We start from the raw sequence: 7,669 nt of genomic DNA on the forward strand, positions 1-7,669 counted from the left end.
GCTATTCTACTCATCTACTAAGATTATACTTGATGTACAGAATGACGGTCCCTATGACCCAGTAATCCCACTTCTGGGCATTTAACCAGATGACCACAAACAAGGCCACACTAAAGCTACCAGCACAATTATGGTTATCACCGTAATATTTACCATAGCTAAGATATGGAATCAACCCTGATGCCCCTCAATAGATGAATGGATCAAGAAAATGAGAAACACACTCACATACACACATACACACATATACAATGCTTCCATCAGAAAGAAAGATACCACCTCATTTGTAAGGAAATGGAAGGTCTTGAAAAAAATCATATTAAGTGAAAGAAGCCAGACTTAAAGAAACATAGATCCTATGGTTTCCCTTATTTGTAATAATTAGTTTACATCAAGGATAATCTCATGTATTTTAATTTGACAGTTTGTTCTATGTTGAGCGTGAAACATTATTGCTATATTGTTTGTTATCATTTCTGCAAACAGGCAGGCATATTGAAAGAATTACATTCATCTTATCCATTACTGAAAGAAGAACAACTAAGAGAGCAACCCGTACTAGGAAGAACAACTCCTACTTACTTAGCTTCATTCCTATGTAAGGCCAGTGTTGTCCCCTGTATCTGCATGTTGTACATTTCAACTCTATACCTCATACTCTATATCTGGTATATTCTACATTGTGAACTAAATGCCCCAGAAGTTCCACTTTGCTTTACTTTTTTTTAAAAAAATTGTCTTAATATTTGAGGTTGATGTGTGTGTGTGTGTGTGTGTGTGTGTGTTGTGTGTGTGTGTGTGTGTTTACAAAGATCAGAACACAACATTTTTCTTCATTTCGAAATACATCTTTCAGGTCATTGTAAGTTGTGGCTAATGAGAGAAGTCTCTTGTTATTTTAAGGATGAAACAGAAAAAGATATTTGTGCACGTACCACAGTTGCTTTATTAGTCTGTAGGTGAACAATGAACATTGACTTTAATCTTGGCTGCTCTTGTGAATAATGTGAGTAACAATGAACTACAGATATATTTATGAGTAACCCAGAGAGAAATAATCACATGATTGGTGTGTCAGATGATATCTCAACTTTGGATTTCTTTAGAAACTTGCATACTATTTTCTACAACGAGAATACTAACCTGTTTTTTGACCATTAGTTTAGAAAATTTCCTTTTCTCCACACTCTCACCAACATTATTGTCTTTTATTCAAAGGTAATAAAGGACAGGTTTTTACTAAGTGCAGTACCCTAGTCTGGCCTTAGACTAAAATCCAACCTCCTAAATGCTTGGAATTACAAGCCTTTACCACCATAATTGGTTTCATTGATTTTTTGATGAGTTATAATCGTTATGAAGTTGTATAATAGTAATTTTGAATTATATTTCTCTAATGACTTCTGCTCAAAAAGCATTAAGGTAGCATAGAAGTTGTATTAAACACAACTTTGTAAACCCACAGGCAATTTTCAGGGCTTTATGGAGAACACGTCTATTCAAACCTTTTGTCCATTTTTAATCTGGTTTCTGGTTAATCTCATCTTAAATCTCGCTAAACCAGATCAATAATTAATTCAAGGTAGTAGAAAAGAAAAAAATGTAGCAACTCCTAACATTTTTCAGTTTTCAAAAACATGGTATTGCTAAATCATTTTCTGTTAACAATTGACACTATATAACTCAATTTAGTTAGACCTGTTACAAGGCTGCAATTTATTTATTTTACATTGATTGTTTTTTCCAAAGCCTGTTTGTCTAATTTCCCTTGGTTTCTTTCAGTTTTAAATAGCTCAGATTTCAAACTGAAGAATAAATGCGAGGAAGCAAACAAAAAAATACAGTTCCTCTCATCTGACGATGCCTGTATAAGATTGAGGAAAGAGTTCATCCTTCTAAGGACCTATGATAGGGCAACAAAAAAACAATTTATTCTTCTATGTCTTCTTTATCTTTGTGATGTAACTGAAATGTTGTAAAACACAATATACTGCTCAGATACTTTTATGTTTTATTAGTTTTGCACATTTTCATATGGATTTCACCTCAGTCTACAACATTCCTTCATTATTCTGTCCCTGATATTTTTACACTATCAAGGCATAAGATAACCAGTTGGATTTACAGCATGAGACGTTATCCACCTGGCTTCCTTGGAAGCAAAGCATGATTAATAGATATTACTTCTGGTTGTTCACTACATGTAATGGTTTCTGTACTACTTATCACATTCTATTTAGTACTTAAAAAAGACTGGTGGTTAAACCCAAAGCTCATTCCTAGAAGTTTATGTTAAGTATTTCACAAGTTTTATTCCCTTAATTGTTAAGATAACATTTGCTATAATGCTAATGTTATTACCATTTTAGTGTTGGGAAAAATTGTAATTAAAGGCAGTAAGTGCATGGCCTAAAGACACACTCAGTGAGGAAAGAAATGAATCAAAGTTTCCAAAAGTCTTTCAGCAATACACAAATGTAGATAAAATCTCTCCATTCTATGACACTCTCAATGCAATATTCATATTGTCCAAGCAATAATAGCATACTGAATATTGCCCATGGAGATTGTTTTCTGTCACATTTGTCTTCAACACAGATTGTGTTGGTGACATTGGGTTATCATGCACAGAACTGAGCTTATACATTGTGGTCCAAAGAGATGCAAATTTCTTCTGTCTCACAATTCCAGTATGCTTTTTAAAAACTGCTAAAAGTTTTAAATATCATCACCTACTCTCTTATAAGTATCCAAAAATAAAAAAAATCATAAGTAATCACTCCAAAATGCTTTAAAATTGGAGATGCTAAAACATGCCCCTCTGAAGTAAATTTTCTTCTACTTTTAACGTTATTCTGAAAGCCTTTGCTGGTTTATCACACCTGTAATCCTAACTACTCAGGATATCTACTCAGGAGCCTGAGATCTGTGGATAATAGTTGGAAGCCAATCAGAGCAAAATAATTTCATGAGATTATTTTTCAAAAATTGTAAAGAACTAGCAAAGGGCCAAGAATGGAGATGTAGCTCATTTAATAGTTCATCATTCTAGAGAGAAAAGGCCTAGCAAGACCTTGAAACCCTGATTTCAAACTCTGAGCATGCCAACACACATGCGAGTGGTGAGCACAGGAGTGTGTCCACACATATATTTATTCAAAATGCCTTCATTTCGGAGTTTTGCATGAATTCCTTTGCTAACGATATTATATGAGCAAATTAAAGGAAATAAACTCTTCCATCTCAGAACGTTTTTACACGTTCTTATTGTAAAAATACTGTACAGAGGGGTAATACTTACATGAGCAAGGTAATGAGTACATTTCTTAACAAGCATTGTTACCTCCTCCTTTATTGTTCCCCTACCATCCCTTCCCTCCCACCTCCACAAGTCCATTAACCTCCTTTTCCCCACCTCAATTGTAAAGTAAACTTTATAACATAGTGTCTTGGGCATCTCATTGTTACAATGGGTCAACCTGTATCCCTATTTAAGCATTTTGTTTTTTTTTCCTTCCCCTCAGCAAATTAGATGAGAGTATATACAAGATGTAGGCGCACCAACTTCAAATACAGTGAAAACAAGTGTTATAGCATGGGGGAGGAACATATAAAGAAACAAAAAAAAACACTGCATGTTATAAGTACGTGAGAAACAATAGCAAGAAAAAAAAACCACTTGTGTCCCTAACTTGGGGTTCATTTCCCTTAACATAATCTTATCTGGTCATATACACATAACTTTTGAACTTTACTGCTTATCCCACACATATATTAGTTATTGAAAATTAGAGAAACCATGGGACCTATGTTTCTTTGGACTTGGCTTACTTCACTTAATTTTTTTTTCCCCAAGTCTTTCCATTTCCTAACAAATTGGGTGATGGAATGCTTCAGGAATTTGCCTGTCATCCTTGCGCAGGGGCCATGCTAATCTTCTCTGTATCATTCCAAAGTTAGTGTATGTGATGCTGAATTGAGCACAGAACATTTTTATATACAAATTATAATTGATTTTCTTAAACTAGTCAATTCAACAAAAAGTATGTTTAAAAGAATTGTCATGAAATTTTAGAACCATGTACTTCTTACATAAGTACACATTTAAGAATAAAGTCAAGATTGACATGTCAAAAACAAAATAATTCCAGATATTTGTTGTTCAAGAGATGTGTAGGAGGAGGAATTCAATTATTCTTTACAAGGGACCTGTCATAATGAACACTGCACATGTGTTAAGGTTTTTAAAAGTTTTAATGTTTTAAATATATTTAATTTTGGGAATTTGCTTATATATACCAAAACTGGGACTGTTTGGCAGGTCATAATACTTTTCTATAAAGTACTTAAGATTTATGGTAGCAGATAAGTACTACTAAGTATGTACATTTCAGAGTTTATAGAAACTTTACTAATGAGAAGTTGCAAAGTCTTTGTGTAAAGGAGCAGAATAAAGAGTTGACTATGTTAACTACACAGTTTCTGTTAAAACTGAAGGCTTTCTTTATATGTTAGTGAGGAACAAATGATGAAATAAGCCATATACAAATTATGAGATGAACTATAAATGGTAATCTTAGTGGGTGACTTTAAAAACTAATCATAGCCTATAAAATTCTTGTTGAACATCATAATCTTAGCCAGCTTTAAATGAAAAGAAATATGACAATAATAAAATCTAATTTGTAGTACACTTCAAATACTGAAAACACTGGTAATTGTTTTGTTTTTTTATTTTATTAATCATTAATATTTAATTATTGGTTTTCTTTATTTGTAGCATTGTTTTCCTTGTTGTAATAAAATAGAACTTTTTGTAAGTTGTCATTAGCAGGTACTTTGAGAAGGTTACTGGGATGGCCACACCATTTTTTATAGGTGTATGTGAATTTATAAAGAGGAAAATTAAGAACAAAATATGTATTTTAAAAATGATCAAGTAGAGTCTGATTCAAGAGTGTTGATAAATGTCCACACCTAAAATATTAACCCTAGGCTGAAGCAGAGTTGAGGCAACAAAAGTGAGAGACTGTGTTTTTTTTTTTTTTTTATTTTGTTGGTCATGGGGCTTGAACTCTGGGGACTGGGTGCTGTCCCTCAGCTCAAGGCTAGTGATACCACTTGAGCCACATCAAAACTCCATCTTTTTCTGCTTATGTGATGCTGAGAAATCAAACCCAAGGCCTCATGCATGCAAGGCAGGCACTCTACCATTCAGCCACCTTCCCAGTACCTGAGAGACTGAGTTTTAAAAAATCATCTAAACTACATTTGCTTTCTGATTTCGGTTATATAATGAAATATATGAGTATATTTTTATGTTTTTGTGCATTGTCATACTTCTAAATTTATACTAACTTCACCCACTTTATCCTTGTCAAAGTCAGGAAATATCTCTGAGAGTTTGCTTCTGTGAAGATTGTTTTTGCATTCATAATTTCTTCTGAGTCATTTTTATTTTTTCATCAAAATCACTTTATATTTCATGTTGATGGGCATTTATACAGAGACAGGGATACAGAGGATTTAGTTTACCAAGTGAACATAAAAATTAGAGCTCAAAAATAAAAATCAGCCTTAACACATATTTTCATTTCTTTCCCCACATTCTCCCTAAAAGAAGACAATATTAAGAATGTCTGAGGGAGGCTTTTTAGCTCCAATTTTCTTAGGCTTCCTAGGTTTAGAATTCTTAAATCACAGAGACATGCTGTAATGGGAGTAAGATTTTTTGGTACACTTTGCCCTTCAGACTGTGTTTCTTGTTCCTCCCTTTTCTCGACTCCATTATTAGAGATTTTTCTCAGAGATGAATCCATCTCCAAATTTTCACTCTTCCAAGCTGGACAAATGAATTTGCAGATCAAGATTCTTAGACAGAAAGAATTTAAGAGCCTGAATCTAAGACACTTCTCTCATACACCATCCCTACAAAGACACAAGTACCAAAGCAGGATACATAGTTTCATTTTTTTCTACCAAGGCCAATGCATGAGGTTGCTTGCTTCTGAGCGTTCCTGTTTGTGGCTCTTACTGATGTTGCAGTTTAACTTTATACCTAGTTCCATTATCAGCTACCAAGGATGGCATGTTTAAACCATCCAGGCGGTTGCCTCAACAGGGCGGCTGTGTGTCTTCTATGAGGGGCTCCTAGGATCCCTCACGAATGGCAGAGAAGATCTGTGTTGGAAATACCGGGGGCAATTAAGGTATCCTACAAACACCATCTCAGCAAGGCAAAGTTTACTCCTGCAGAAGGCATCCTGTCACATCTCCAAGTTGAATAATAACACTGGATAGGCAGCACACCACTGGCTCCCATGAATTTGAGCTTTGGGATCATCTTTCATGATGGCTCCAACTTTTGACCCCTTTCAAACTAGTCAAAAGCTTTGATAATCAACCAAATCCGAACACCTGGCCATATGAAAAATAACCAACTTTTACCCAGCTGGTGTTCGACTACGAGTGCCATGCCTCTAGCCCCTAGCACTTCTCTAAAATAGCATTGGTAAGGTTTTGACTACCTTTAAAAGGGCAGTGCTTATATCAGTCAAGCACTTCAAGATTTAACTTTTACAATTCTCCCAATTGATTTTGCTTTCTTTTCTTCCAAACAATAATCATTGACTTTCCTATTCAACAGTATCCAACAATATATTTTGATTTAAAAAAGGGTTTGATTTAGGCAGTTTTTCAGTCAGTCACTGAACAAAACCTGTTATAGAAGAGATAAAGCACTCATGTACACATTACTATGAAAACAATTACTAAAGAGGTAAATATTGACACCATGACTCATTGTTAAAAAGTTGTTCTATCATCAAACTAGTAAAGGGATCTGCAACCACACACAGACACACAACCTTTTTTATAAGTGACTGGGGGCTGGTCTTGGGTTTGATCTCATGCTCTGGGCATTGTCCTAGAGAAGTTTTACTCAAGGCTACCACTTTAGCCACAACTCCAGTAGTATCTTTTTTTGCACCTTCATTGGAAATAAAAGTCTCATCTTTCCTGTCTGGGTTGGCTTCAAACACAGATCCTCAGAATTCAGCCACCTGAGCATTTACGATTATACTCAGCATCATCTCAGTTTTTAGGTAATTTTTTTCCAGTATTCAATCTTTGTAAGTCTTTCTGTATCATTGGCCTCCAACCACCACACAGATTACCTTTGAAGTATATTTATTCTTTGATTTTTATATTTTTATTATAAAAATACTGTACAGAGGGGTTAGTTACATGAGCAAGGTAAAGCATACATTTCCTATCAAGCATTGTTACCTCCTCCTTTATATGTCCCCTACTATCCCTAACCTCCTAGCTCCAAAACTACCCTATACACTCCCCCCGACCCCCCCCTAAATTGTAAAGTTTGTTTTTCAACAGTGTCTTGTGCATCTCATTGTTACAATGGGTCAACCTGTATTCCCATTTAAGTATTCTGTTTTTTCCCTTCCCTCCCCAAACTAGAGAAGTGCATATACAAGATGGAGGGCACCAATATCAAAAATATTGGAAACAGGGATTATGCAGTTTTTGGGGGAGGACAGAATACAAAGAAACAAAAATCATATGGAACATTATAAATATGTTAGAAACAATAGCAAGAAATGAAAAAAAAAAAACACTTGTGCCCCTATGTTGGGGTTCATTTCACTTATCA

General features: G+C 34.7%; 1 pseudogene; it reads right to left on the minus strand.

The window, feature by feature from the left end:
• Positions 1-3,871: 3,871 nt before the first annotated feature.
• LOC122118489 lies at positions 3,872-3,984 on the minus strand (annotated as a pseudogene).
• Between the last annotated feature and the right edge of the window lie 3,685 nt (positions 3,985-7,669).

The sequence above is a fragment of the Dipodomys spectabilis genome, unplaced genomic scaffold, assembly GCF_019054845.1.
Source record: "Dipodomys spectabilis isolate Male_0828 unplaced genomic scaffold, ASM1905484v1 ptg000153l, whole genome shotgun sequence".
Lineage (NCBI taxonomy): Eukaryota > Metazoa > Chordata > Mammalia > Rodentia > Heteromyidae > Dipodomys > Dipodomys spectabilis.